The 13,503-nt window shown below is 49.0% G+C and overlaps 1 long non-coding RNA gene across 2 annotated transcripts in view; it reads left to right on the top strand.

Annotated features, from left to right (window-relative positions):
- Nucleotides 1-1,535, top strand: part of LOC142803847 (uncharacterized) — a 67,060-nt gene extending 65,525 nt beyond the window's left edge. For both annotated transcript variants that reach the window (XR_012894326.1, XR_012894327.1), the window contains one exon: nt 1,261-1,535. This is a non-coding gene — a long non-coding RNA (uncharacterized LOC142803847). The remainder of the gene's footprint in view (nt 1-1,260) is intronic.
- Nucleotides 1,536-13,503: the final 11,968 nt, after the last annotated feature.

The raw sequence follows: 13,503 nt of genomic DNA, 5'->3' as shown, positions 1-13,503 counted from the left end.
AGAGATACCATTTCCGAAACAGCAAAAAGGCACACTTATTAGAGGCCAAGCAGAAAAAAAAAACGAATAGGAGCTTCCTTTTTAAGGAGCCGACATGAGACCATAAGTAGTCTCCCAAGGCCAGTCTTGCTTTTGCGTCATGCGACCAGAGTTTCTGTTAGTACTTGCCTTCAGACATGGGAACGCGCGGGCGAAATCTATATATACCTGCCGTACGAGATGAGCGCCGGCCATTGCACCCATATATATGACAAAAAACGCGAAAGTTTCACTCAAGAGTAAGTTTACACGAAGATCTGGAGTCCGTTTGCGTTTATCTTGGTCAAACTGTGCGCCGGGACGGCACCCAAAAGAAGTGCGTTAAACAAGAGCAGGATTTCTATTCTTCAGCGCCATCTATGTGGGATATATTGTTTATGTGTCGCCATGCTACGCAGTTTGACCAAGACCAGCGTTCAAATAAGCATCTGGCTTCGACTAAAAAATGCATCATATAGCGCGCTGAAGGCTAGAAAAAAATGATATCTCAACGCGCTCAATAAGTGCTGCGCTTCGTGCCGATTGACCGACGATGTCGGGTGAAGCAGCAATCACGAAATGAACTTTTAGCACACTGCTACAGTCCTCCCCAACCCTTGAGGTCTTTAAAATTGTGGTTTTCTATCTGCAGTAACGTATCATGCAATGAAAACCGTCTTCTGTATCGACTGATCTGCTAGAAAAACTGACAGTACCCCCGAGCAGCATAAAAACATTGCACATCATTTTGGTGAGATAAAGAAAGTTTCCTTACCGTTCATGGTTTTTGTAGCTTGTCAACGTCGCATTCACGGTTAGCAGAAACAAAAAACCAACTTCTAAAGCACTGACATTGCACGAAGAGGTGCTTTTTTAACGAAGCGTAACAAAAACGCACTCGCTCCGCTGCTAACCCGCGTGGTGCGTCGAACCGGAAGCAGTCGTCCCACAGTTCCCTGCAATTTCCTATATTAACGGTCACCTATTACACGCAACATGGGAGTGCGTGCCGAAATTGCCGTTTATGCTATCTAGCATAGTGCAGCATTGGGCTAGCTGGACTTGCATGATTGAAAAGAAAAAAAAAACTGCGCTACATTTATAGGGAGCGCAAAAAAGTTACGCGGACACACGTTGCACAATATGCACGAGAACCGTAATCCTGTGCGGACTTGTGTCGTCTATAGTGGTTCACGGGTGTACGCTAACAGTGCATGTTCTTTTTTTGTTATTATTTTACAGAAAAGTGGCCTCCGCGGAGGGAACCGAACCCGCGGCAACATCCTTCATCGCGGAAGAACGTCATGGCGGCAGAACCCCAACGCGGTTTTCCACGTTCACGTGCAAGCGAATGAGCGTACACGTGTGTCCAAGGGACTTCAATTGCACTAAAGAGAAAAAGTATTTCACTCCTATCAGTAAATTACATTTTCATAATATAGGAAGAGTCGATGTTGCATCGAGAAGGCGCTTGTTAAGACAAAAAAAATACGCAAATAGAAAAATACGGGTGGCGACGCTTGTCTCGCTTCAACTTCCTTTCGTGGTCATTCATGCGTTTTTTGAGGCTCAGTTCGGCATCGAGGGACAGGTCGTCAACATTCCCGTCAACGAGCAGGACACGATGTGGTATCTTCAGCGCCACGATGGTGACGATATAACTGTTTACACATCAAACTACGTTTGCTCACTACACCCACTAGTTACTGTGTGTGTGTGGAAGTGGGGGAGGGGGGGGGACATGCCCATGACGTCGACCCCTCGCACGGAAGCGGAATGTAGATTGAAAGAGAGAAACAAAAAGGAAAATATGACAGGCTACGATAAAGTGTAGTTTCACAGTATACAAAAAGGAAAGACGGAGCGCAGTCTATAGTATATACTATGAAATCATTAGAAAGGAAATAAGTAGCCCCCGTATCTGCACATGTTACACAGCAAATGTCGTAGAAAGACGATAGTCTTGCGTCTGGAGAGAGTGAACAAAACGTTTATTTGGTGTCCTGCGCAAGAAAGTCGGTGAATGTTATTCTGGATCTCTTCCTCCACTTTCCTTTCCTCTAATTTACGTGATAATCACTACAAATAATTGTCATTATTGTCAGTTCTCATTTAATATGGACGTTCGGAACTTCACGCCGCGAGTGTTCTTCTTCGTTCCGTTCCGTTCGAAGTTTTACTTCCCCGATGGAATGCTTATTCCCTTACATGGTCACAGGCAATTTCTTTTGCCAGGGAAGCATGACAATGACCCCTGCGCATTGCAACATCCCATATACAATAAAATACGTACGCAGGATCCGCTGTAAAAATTCATCTCGAAGTCATACGAATTCGGAACCTAGGGCGCTGAACGCCAAGTTACGCAACTTTTTTTTTTTTTTTTCACACGGGACCCGGGCGCATCGAGGGGGACGAGATAAGGTATAAGGTAAAAGGGGAGGGCAAATAGTTTCCGTGCGACGTGCCGCGTGAACCAAAGGCGCGAACACGCGACGTGTTGACAGGACTGCATATCCCGGGGGCCCGCATTCTTGCGACCATGTCGTCCTTCGCGAGTTTAGCTGCCACGGTGACTCTCCCGCCCGGAGGTGCCGACGCGCGTCTCAAACCCCTCGTCGTGCTAGAAAGGAGCACGAAGCATCGCGCGACACACGGGGTATGGCGCGCTAAAAGAAAGAAGCCTACATGCTCGTCGGGACTGCGTCGTGGCACATGCACAAGCGGCGCGCATGCACTGGCGAGTCGGGGGATCGCCCCGGGTGGGGAGTGTCTTTCAGCGCGCGGGTTTGCCGGTCGCTGGAAAGAGTGTCGCAGTTTACTCCCACACAGCTCGATGTCGCAGTGTAGCAAAGCGTGCACCGAAACTGCTCTGCGGGAAAAAAGCTACGCACGGGAAAATAAAGAGGAAAATGAGAAGTAGATGGGGAGGGTTTGAAGGCGCGCGACTAACTGGTTTATGTATACATACACGAAGGTGAGCACACGAATTTGTCCTCTGCAAGTACAGGGAAAAGACGACGGAGGTGGAGGGCAGGGGAGCCTGGGGAGGCATGCAGCTCGCTGTTGAAAGATGGGAATATTGAGTGCAAGTTTGAACTTTGAAGCAATGCGGTCAGGAGTAGCACAGTAGAGAAACAAGCTGATCTGTACGGTTGTCTTCCGCATGAGTGGTGTTCCCCTTGCAATCTTCTTATATCGCGCGAACTTGCTCTTGAATATATGCCAGCTATTCAGTGTTGTCTTAGACAAAAAAAAAAGAACAACACGACAAATGTAGGCCGCCTTGACGCCATCTTGGACAGGCGCTGATGCATCTCCCGCGTTATATCTCCCTCATAAGTTCGACGTGTTTCGAGCAAGTCTCATGAACTTGTTAATGAGGCTCATGCGCGAGACCGCGCCATTAATGACGTCGAGTGACGCACTCACGAGTCTGCCGTGCCTTTCATTTTGAATGCTTCAGTTTCATTCCCTATCAAACAATATGAGGAAGTTTGCGTATTCTTTTTTTTCGCCAAAAATACGTGTGCATATTTCTGATGCTACGGATCTCTAGCCGATAAGCTTATAGTTATAGATTCATTATAAAAATGGCGTGAGGTGGTGCAGTATTAATTACCGAGCTCAATGTCAACCACTTAGGTTAAATTTCGAGTCACACTCACACTTTTAAATACATACCTACGAGTGCAAGTCAGCGCAAACGACAGAAGGGGACAGAAGAGAAGACACGGTGGCTGAACTTCCAACAATTTATTTCTTTGGAAAGCCAGTTTGCTTTTATGTACTTAGAGTACACCGTTGCACCAGCCGTACGCGGAACACAACGATGCTGCAAGAAATCATCACGTGGACAAACCTAAATACATTTTTTTCTTTACCAGTGAGAGCGACAGAGGGTTGTAACAACACGCTCAATCCTACATCGTGTTGTACCAACATGTACCAACACGCGGAATCAGCATGTTGCACTAATGCTAATCGTGTAATCATAATGTAATAAAACAACATCTTATCGTAATCATGCTGCACCAACACGCCCAATCCAACAGTCTTCAAATTTTCAAATACAGTCATGTAGGAAAAATAAAAACACGGAGTCAACGTGACTTTTATACACATTACGAAGTACTTTACGAATGCGATATTAGTATGGTCACTGTTAGCTCTGCGGCTATAAGAAGCAACCATTGTTGGTACAGAATGGTACCCTCATACCCACGACTCCAGCTATACTCTGCGGAAAACATTTCTCATCTGACCTAATTAACGAAAGTTTGTTGCCATTAAGCAACTAATATGCTTGTCAGAACCAGGTAACACGTCCGAATGATCCAACATCTTAAATTTACAAGGGTCGAATCAGCGAGCTATCTGATATTATATAACACGTTCGATCGTTTCAAGCATAATATCTGATCACTTTTGTGTGAGTATGTGCGTGGGCATATCATGTGGTATTATTTTTTCGTATATCGTGGGCATCTGCTGTAAGCAAAAAACACTAATACCTAATACAAGGTTAGAAGCTGCCCAATCGGACGTTGTGCAAACTGATATAGTTGAATAAACATGCGAATTCTGAAAATCGCAAGGAATTTTGTGACGTACTCCAGGCAATAGATTGACATGTGGGGTTTGACGTCCCAAAACTACCATATCATTATGAGAAACGCCGCAGTGGAGGGCTTCGGAAATCTCGACCACATGGGGTTCTTTCACGTGCACCCAAATCTGACGACACGGGCCTACAGCATTTCCGCTTCCATCGAAAACGCAGCTGCCGCAGCCGGGATTCAATCCAGCGACCTGCGGGTCAGCAGCCGAGTACCTTAGCCACTACACTGCTGCGGCGTGGCTCCAGGCAATAATCAGCAACATGCATTCAGTCCCATCGTCAGTGTGTCGGCATGTTCTTTGTAACTGGCTATTGCTGGAGTGCCCTGTGTATACACGCACACATACGAACACACGCGCAGACCTGCATATAAAAGGTTCGAAGCACGCCCCTCCCCTGTCCGTCACGGTGGATAAGTGGCTACGGTGTCCAGCTACTCCCCCAGAAGTCGTGGGTTTGATGCCGGCCGCGGTGGTCGCATGGATGCGAAATGCTAAAGGTTCGTGTATTGTGCGATATCAGCGCATGTTAAAGAACACTAAATGGTCCACTACGGCGTCTCTCGTAATCATATAGTGGTTTTGGGACGTTAAACTCCAGATATTATTATTATTAAAACCACGCCCCTCCTCCCTCGTAATAAAATCATCGATGCGCCACTGACGCTCTGCTTCGAACCACTCCATAGTGTTCTGGATTGCCGGATACTGGTATATATACAGAAATAGGGGAAAAAATGTATCTAGCTACACACAGAAGTCTATAGATTTATGTCACATTTTTGGGGTTATATTTTGCTACTAGACGCATTGGCAACGGCAAAAGAAAATAAAAAAATACGCCCACGTAGAAAGAAATCGACTATATGTAATTTTGTCGCCTAAACTAAGTTTCCCTATCCAGTATAGACTCCAAATAAAGATCAAGGCGAAAACATAACCTTCCTCGCCATCTTGTGGCGTTCGACATCGCCGACGTACTCGCACATACCACGGTCATATATGCATACTTTCTTACTTTTACTCTTTTTTCATTTCCTACCCTCTTACTCGTAGGTCAATTATCTATTTGATCATTTTCCTAATGCATGTAAGCGCCTACATACAGGCCCACAGAATTCTATGCACTTCATTTAAGAGTCCTCTCTTTATCTCTCTCCCACGTGACAGTTTGAGGAAACCACTATATTCTGTCAGCATTCGTAAGATTATGGTCCCATAGCAAGCGTCGCAGATGGCGGAATAGCACGCACGTTCAGCGCACATTCAAGCACCACAGTTAGTGGCACGGGTGCATCTTAAGATGCACGTCAAAGGTCCCCACGTGGGTGTCAAGGCTGCGAAGCGCCTCGGTGACAGCCCAATTGGCCCATTTGTCTGCGACAAGGGGTTGTTAAAATTCGTTATGTTATATATCTGGCCCTGACGACACGATAAAGCCCAGTCGTAAGCTGCGTACAAATCTTTCGACACTCGCAGAAGCCGCGAGGGAACACGCAACTAGTGTTGCGTCGCGGTGCAACTGCAAACATCCGTGTTCAGAGAATCACGCTTACCCCCTATAGCCCGTCCCCCTCTCTCCTGATGTACCATGGAATAAGCTTTCTATGTAAATACACATATACTCTCAGGGCTTTCCGGCAGGGCACACTGCAAGCCGGGCGTGTTGTAGGGCGAGACAGTTTGGGAAGATGAGATGGAAAGAAAGGGAGAGACGATGCGTAACACGCGATGACAGCGACCTCCGGCGACCCCTTCGTGCGTACGGAGGGTCCAAGAGGCGCGAAGTACACCCGCAACTCCCCTCCCTCCTCAGCGCCGTGTCACCCAGAAGTCCTGGAGACCACAGTGGAGACACGTATACTTTCAAAAAGGAACACGAGTAGTCGTGGGACGCTGCAGTTGTGTCCGCTTCGAAAACTAGACTTGTTTTACGAGCTATCAAGAAACGAGACATCCACGATGCGTCAAGAAGAACTACTAAACTCGACAGCAGCAGCAGCAGCAGCTGTTGCTGCTGCTGTCGAGTTTAGTAGTTCTTCTTCACAGATATGCTTGTTTTTGTTCGTCCCATTCCTCGTTCGAAGAAGGATACCGCGGAGGGTGAGTGGACTATTATACGCATCTGCGGGCAGCTCGCTGTTGCCGACGCCTGCGGCCTGTCGGCAACGGCAATCCACTACTTATGAATTACGCCGGACAGATGGTCAGTTCCAGCTTTTCGAAGTGGCATGCGGGAAGATCTACGACGCGCGGAGTTGCTCTCGGAGTTCTGCCCACAACTGCCGTGGCTGCTTTCGTCTTGCTTGGTGCAAACGGTGGTGGGAAAATTCGCTACCGCTATGTTCGAACAATTGAGCGTTTGAGAATCCCTCTACGAGCACGGCGGTATAGACAGAACTTTTGTGAACTCTGTTAATAACAAAAAAAAATCTCAGTCTTTCATATAGGTGTATGTTTTAGGTGCTTGCGTCAAATCAACGTAAACTAGAACTCTCGTAAATGAAGGTATACCAGTGGTAGAAGCATGCAGTGAACGAAATGAATGGGAACTGATGATGGGAATCACATGTGTTCAGTAGGTTCTCCATTATAGGGGTAGCCGAGATTGAGCACAAGGTACTCCTACCCCACCATTCCCCGCTAGTGTACCTCCTCGAAATTTATCTTCCTTATGTCCCACTGAATTTCTTGACAGTCAAGGACAACGCACTATCTGCAAAACCAACTCTGAAGTCTGAAGTTCTTTTCTTGAACATAAGCTATTATAATTATTTCTAGCCGGTACGCACGATGGGAAATACCTTTAATCATTAACACGGAAAGTGCTACCATATTTATTGCATGCTTTTACTAGAATGATGCAGCTGCAGAAGTGCTCGCGCTACATGCCTACGAGTGCTGTCCGAAAGTAACTCACTGCTATTTCTTCTGACCAGGCGCCGACGCTCATGCTCGTATTATTATTATTATTATTATTATTATTATTATTATTATTATTATTATTATTATTATTATTATTATTATTATTATTATTATTATTATTATTATTATTATTATTATTATTATTATTGTAGTGAATAAGAAAGAACCCGCCACATCCTGCAACAGGTTCATTGCAGCCACTTCCATGCCCAGACCGCCCATTCGACCGTGTAGGAATTCACCTCTACGGACCACTACCATTAATAACGGCAGGCAACCAATGGGCTATCGTGGCAGTGGATCATCTAACACGGTACGCTGAAACTGCTGCTCTCCCCACAGCTGCAGCACAAGACGTCGCAACTTTCATACTCAATCGTTTTGTGCTTCGTCATGGTCCTCCTCGAGAACTCCTCAGTGACCGATGGCATGTTTTCCTCTCCGATGTAATCCAAGCACTTCTTCAACAGTGCCATATTGTTCACCGGAAGAGTACAGCCTACCACCCACAGACTAACGGCTTGACTGAGCGGATTAATCGTACTCTGGGGGACATGATGTCGCTTCTGATCAAACAAACTGGGACCCCGTTCTCCCATTTGTGACATACGCGTATAACACCGCTACGCAAGTCACTACCGGGTTTTCCCCATTTTTTCTCCTGTACGGTCGCCAACCATCGACACTTTACTGCCATACTCGCCAGATCCCTCCGAATGCAAGCCTGTCTCGGAAGCCGCTAGTTGCGAAGAAGAGTGCCGCAAGCTAGCCAAGCGGCTTACTACATCCGACCAACAGCGCCAGAAGGAGATCCGTGACGACGACCATCGTTGTGCACCAACGTTCGTTCCTGGAGCACTTGTATGGCTTCATGTACCGTCCTGCGCCCCTGGTGTATCACCCAAGCTACTCTCTAATTATCATGGTCCCTACCGCGTGGTCGAGCGTACTTCACCCGTGAACTACGCCATTGAACCCCTCACGCCACCGAGCGACCGTCGTCGGCGTGGACGTGATATCGTTCACGTAAACCGTCTGAAGCCGTACTTTGACCCGCTTGTCCCCACGTGTTAGATTGCCAGGATGGCTTCAACTTTTTCGCCGGGGGTAATTGTAGTGAATAAGAAAGACGTTGATACCATCAGGTCAGCTATTATCAACACAAGAAAAAGGCACGAGATCAGTGATAAAGCACCGTCATCTGGGTCCGCCTGCGTTCCTTTAGAGCGACCACCCGCTTGCTCAGTCCTTCAATAAACCCCCTTTACATTATTATTATTAGAGCCATAGTTTTAGTTTTATATGATTAGAAAGCGCATATACAAAGGCACAATGGCCGCCATTGCAAGATGTTTGTCCACCCTCGTGACCTTTTTAAATTTACGTCATTCCCCCCCCCCCTTTACTCGTCGAGTCCGAAAGATAAGAATTAAACTTCAGCAGTGAATACTGTCACGGGGTCATGACGCGGCCGAAGACAGGAAACTTCGCACTGGGATTTAACTGTTTATTTGGGTGAACCTGTGCCCGGTAAAGGGAAAGTCTAATTACAGCAGCAGTCTTGCACAGGTAGCAGTCTCGGACTGATGGCGGCGAACGCAGCGTGGGCCTTCGATCAACAACTCACAGGTGGCGAAGCGCGTCGGCATTTATACTCTTGCCGTCGAATGTTCTAGCGTTATCGCTGGCGGTGGCGTAGGTTCCAAAACAATCTGTACCGTTCGCACAGTGGGCGTGATCTTATCGAAATGATCTACTACAGTCCGGAACCTTCTAGAAAACTGCAGGCGCGGTTTGCGCTTAGAAACGTGTGGTGTTTTGGGACGATAACAAAAACTTGGGAAATGGAACGTGGCATTGCCCCCCTCTCAAAAAAAGGCATCGTCCCGATGCTTTAACTAAAGATGAAAGTGCAATAATAATGCAAGAAGGTACAATGAATAAATTACGATACAACAATAATACAAAAAAAACTGGTTCAGTTTGTTAACGCGCATGAAACGGCTTGCAGCGCGCGACATGGACGACTTCAGGTCGCGATCGGCGTCGTTGAGAGTTCGTGATGCCGTCGGGGACAACCTCGTAATCAAGTGGGCCGAGGCGTCGAACCACCCTGTACGGTCCGAAGTACCGTCGCAGAAGCTTTTCACATAGTCCACGTCGGCGTATCAGCGTCCACACCCAAACACGTTCACCGGGCTGGTATTCCACGAAGCGTCGTCGAAGGTTGTAACGGTGGCTGTCGGTCGTCTGTTGATTCTTGATACGGAGACGCGCAAGTTGTCGGGCTTCTTCGGCGCGTTGAAGGTACTCGCTCACATCGAGGTTTTCTTCGTCGGTGACGTTGGGTAACATGGCATCGAGCGTCGTTGCCGGGCTCCTTCCGTAGACCAATTTGTATGGAGATATCTGCGTCGTCTCCTGCACCGCCGTGTTGTATACGAAGGTCACATACGGAAAAATGGCGTCCCACGTCTTGTGTTCGACATCGACGTACATTGACAGCATGTCGGTGATCGTCTTGTTAAGCCGCTCGGTGAGGCCGTTAGTCTGTGGGTGGTACGCTGTCGTGCGGCGGTGGTTTGTTTGGCTGTATGCCAAGATCGCTTGAGTTAAGTCGGCAGTGAATGCCATTCCTCTGTCGGTGATAAGGACCTCCGTGACGTAGGACAATATTTTCGACGAAGAACTTAGCTACCTCGGATGCACTGCCTTTTGGCAAGGCTTTTGTCTCGGCGTAGCGGGTGAGGTAGTCGGTAGCTACCACGATCCACTTGTTTCCGAAAGCCGACGTCGGGAACGGCCCCAGAAGGTCCATACCAATCTGCTAGGTCGGCAAGGTGGATCAATTGGCTGCAGAAGTCCCGCTGGCCTTGTCGGCGGTGTCTTGCGTCGCTGACAGTCCCGGCATGTTCTCACATAACGAGTAACGTCGGTGGTAAGACGTGGCCAGTAGTACCTTTCTTGTATCCTCGCGAGCGTGCGAGAAACACCGAGGTGCCCTGCCGTCGGATCGTCGTGCAGGGCCTGCAGGAGTTCTGGTCGCAGAGCTGAAGGCACCACAAGGAGGTACTTGGCTCGGAGCGGTGAAAAGTTTTTCTTTTGTAGAAGACCGTTTCGTAGAAAGAACGACGCAAGTGCGCGCTTGAATACCTTCGGGACTTCGGCGGTCCTGCCTTCGAGGTATTCTATTAGGGTCTTAAGTTCCGGGTCGGCCCTCTGTCGTTCAGCGAAGTCGTCGGTAGTTATCGTTCCTAAGAAGTAGTCGTCATCCGGGTCGTCGGGTAGCGGTTGGTCGACAGGCGCACGAGAGAGACAGTCGGCGTCGGAGTGTTTTTTGCCGGACTTGTAAATGACAGTAATGTCATATTATTGAAGTCTCAGGCTCCATCGTGCGAGGCGACCTGAAGGGTCCTTCAAGGTGGCTAGCCAACACAATGCGTGGTGGTCGCTCACAACTTTGAAGGGTCTGCCGTAGAGGTAGGGGCGAAATTTCGACGTAGCCCAGATGATGGCGAGGCACTCCTTTTCTGTTGTGAAATAATTTGCTTCTGCTTTGGATAGCGATCGGCTGGCGTAACTAATAACCCTTTCAAGTCCGTCAGCCCTCTGCACAAGAACGGCGCCAAGACCTACGCTGCTTGCGTCAGTATGTATTTCTGTCTCGGTGAATTCGTCGAAATGGGCAAGTAACGGAGGCGTCTGGAGGCGATGTTTAAGCTCCTGGAAAGCGTGTTCCTGCGGCGTTTCCCACTTAAACTCCACGTCGGCCTTGGTAAGGTTAGTGAGAGGATCGGCGATGCGGGCGAAGTTTTTCACGAACCGCCTATAATAGGCACACAGGCCCAAAAATCGGCGCACGGCTTTCTTGTCAGTGGGCGGCGGGAAGTCGGCGATGGCGGCTGTTTTCCGTGGATCGGGACGAACTCCAGACTTGCTGATAACGTGCTCCAGAAACAAGAGCTCCTCATACGCAAATCTGCACTTTTCTGGCTTCAGTGTGAGTCCGGAAGTCTTGATGGCTTGAAGTACAGCTTCAAGGCGCCGAAGATGCTCGTCGAAACTCGAGGAAAACACGACGACGTCGTCCAAGTAAACAAGGCAAGTCTGCCACTTCAATCCTGCCAGTACTGTATCCATAACGCGTTGAAAAGTTGCAGGCGCTGAGCAAAGGCCGAAGGGCATCACCTTAAACTCGAAGAGGCCGTCCGGTGTTATAAACGCCGTCTTCTCTCGGTCTCTTTCGTCGACTTCGATTTGCCAATAGCCAGTCTTGAGGTCCATTGACGAAAAGTACTTGGCGTTATGGAGCCGATCAAGTGCGTCGTCTATTCGTGGGAGAGGATACACGTCCTTTCTTGTGATTTTGTTCAGGCGGCGATAATCGACGCAGAAACGTAGGGTCCCATCCTTTTTCTTCACTAACACCACGGGAGATGCCCATGGACTCTTGGACGGCTGGATAATGTCATCCCGCAGCATTTCATCAACTTGTCTCTTCATTGCCTCACGTTCTCGCGTCGAAACCCTGTACGGACTCTGACGGAGTGGTCTGGCATTTTCTTCGGTTATGATGCGATGTTTCGTGATTGGGGTCTGCCGAATTTTCGATGACGACGAAAAGCAATCTTCGTATTGCAGGAGCAGGGCCTTGAGCTGTTCTTGCTTATCGTTCGGAAGTCTGGGATTGACGTCGAAAGCTATGGGAGGGGCTTGGTTCCTCTGAGCAGGTTCCGCAGAATCGGCGAGGGCGAAAGCACTGGTGGCTTCGACAATTTCTTCGATGTATGCGACCGTTGTTCCTTTGTTCAGATGTTTGTACTCATTGCTGAAATTCGTGAGCATAACCGTTGCTTTGCCTCCCCGCAGCTCTGCAATTCCTCTTGCGACGCAAATATTTCGGGTGACCAACAGATGCTGACTGCCTTCAACGACGCCTTCCAAGTCAGGTGATTTAGGAGCGCCGACTGAAATAATGACGCTTGAGCGAGGCGGAATGGTGACTTGTTCTTCCAGCACATTCAAGGCATGGCGTTCTGACGGCGTGCGTGGCGGTAGTGCTTCTTCTGTGGATAACGTTATCGACTTTGTTTTTAGGTTGATGACAGCACCATGGAGGCGTAAGAAGTCCATGCCAAGGATGACATCTCTTGAGCAACGCTGTAGGACTACGAAGTCTGTAGGATAAATACGGCCGTTAATGGTGACTCTCGCTGTGCACATTCCTACAGGCGTTACGAGATGGCCTCCGGCTGTGCGGATTTCAGGGCCTTTCCAAGCTGTCCTAACTTTCTTTAACGTCGCGGCGAACGACCCACTGATGACAGAATAATCGGCTCCAGTATCGACGAGAGCGGTCACACTGTGGTCGTCGATAAGAACGTCGAGGTCGCTAGTTCGCCGTCTCGCATTACAGTTAGGGCGTGGCGTCGGGTCACGGCTGCGTTGGCTTGTTCCGCTGCTTCCATGTTGCGTCGTCAGGCCACCTATGGTAAGTGAGCTTTCACCGTCAGGGCTTTGCCTGTTTGGCGTTGTGTTCGGAAAGCTCCGTCGCGGCGTCGTCGTCGGAGGAGGATCTTCGGTAGTTCGTCGCACAGCAACCGCACCTCCACCGGTTGCTGCCCTTAGTTTCCCGGATACGGGCTAGGAGACCGGCCCCGCGTTGGGCCAGAGTACTGCCGGTGGTGCGGTGACGTGCGGCGGCTGGGCGACAGCGAACGCGAAGGGCTTCGTGGTGTCCACCGAGTTCCTGTCAGGTAGTCGGCGATGTCACGTGGTCGTTCTCCTGGCTGTGGAGGCGGTGCATTGACGGCGAAGCCACGCAGTCCCATCTGTCGGTACTGGCAACGGCGGTATGTGTGTCCGGCCTCGCCGCAGTGGTAGCAGAGCGGGCGATGGTCAGGGGTGCGCCAGACGTCAGTCTTCCTCGGTGCACTGCGC

Source organism: Rhipicephalus microplus, chromosome 3 (assembly GCF_043290135.1).
Source record: "Rhipicephalus microplus isolate Deutch F79 chromosome 3, USDA_Rmic, whole genome shotgun sequence".
Taxonomy (NCBI): Eukaryota; Metazoa; Arthropoda; class Arachnida; order Ixodida; family Ixodidae; genus Rhipicephalus; species Rhipicephalus microplus.
The sequence above is the reverse complement of the archived record's forward strand: the minus strand, read 5'-3'. Positions and strand labels throughout refer to the sequence as shown.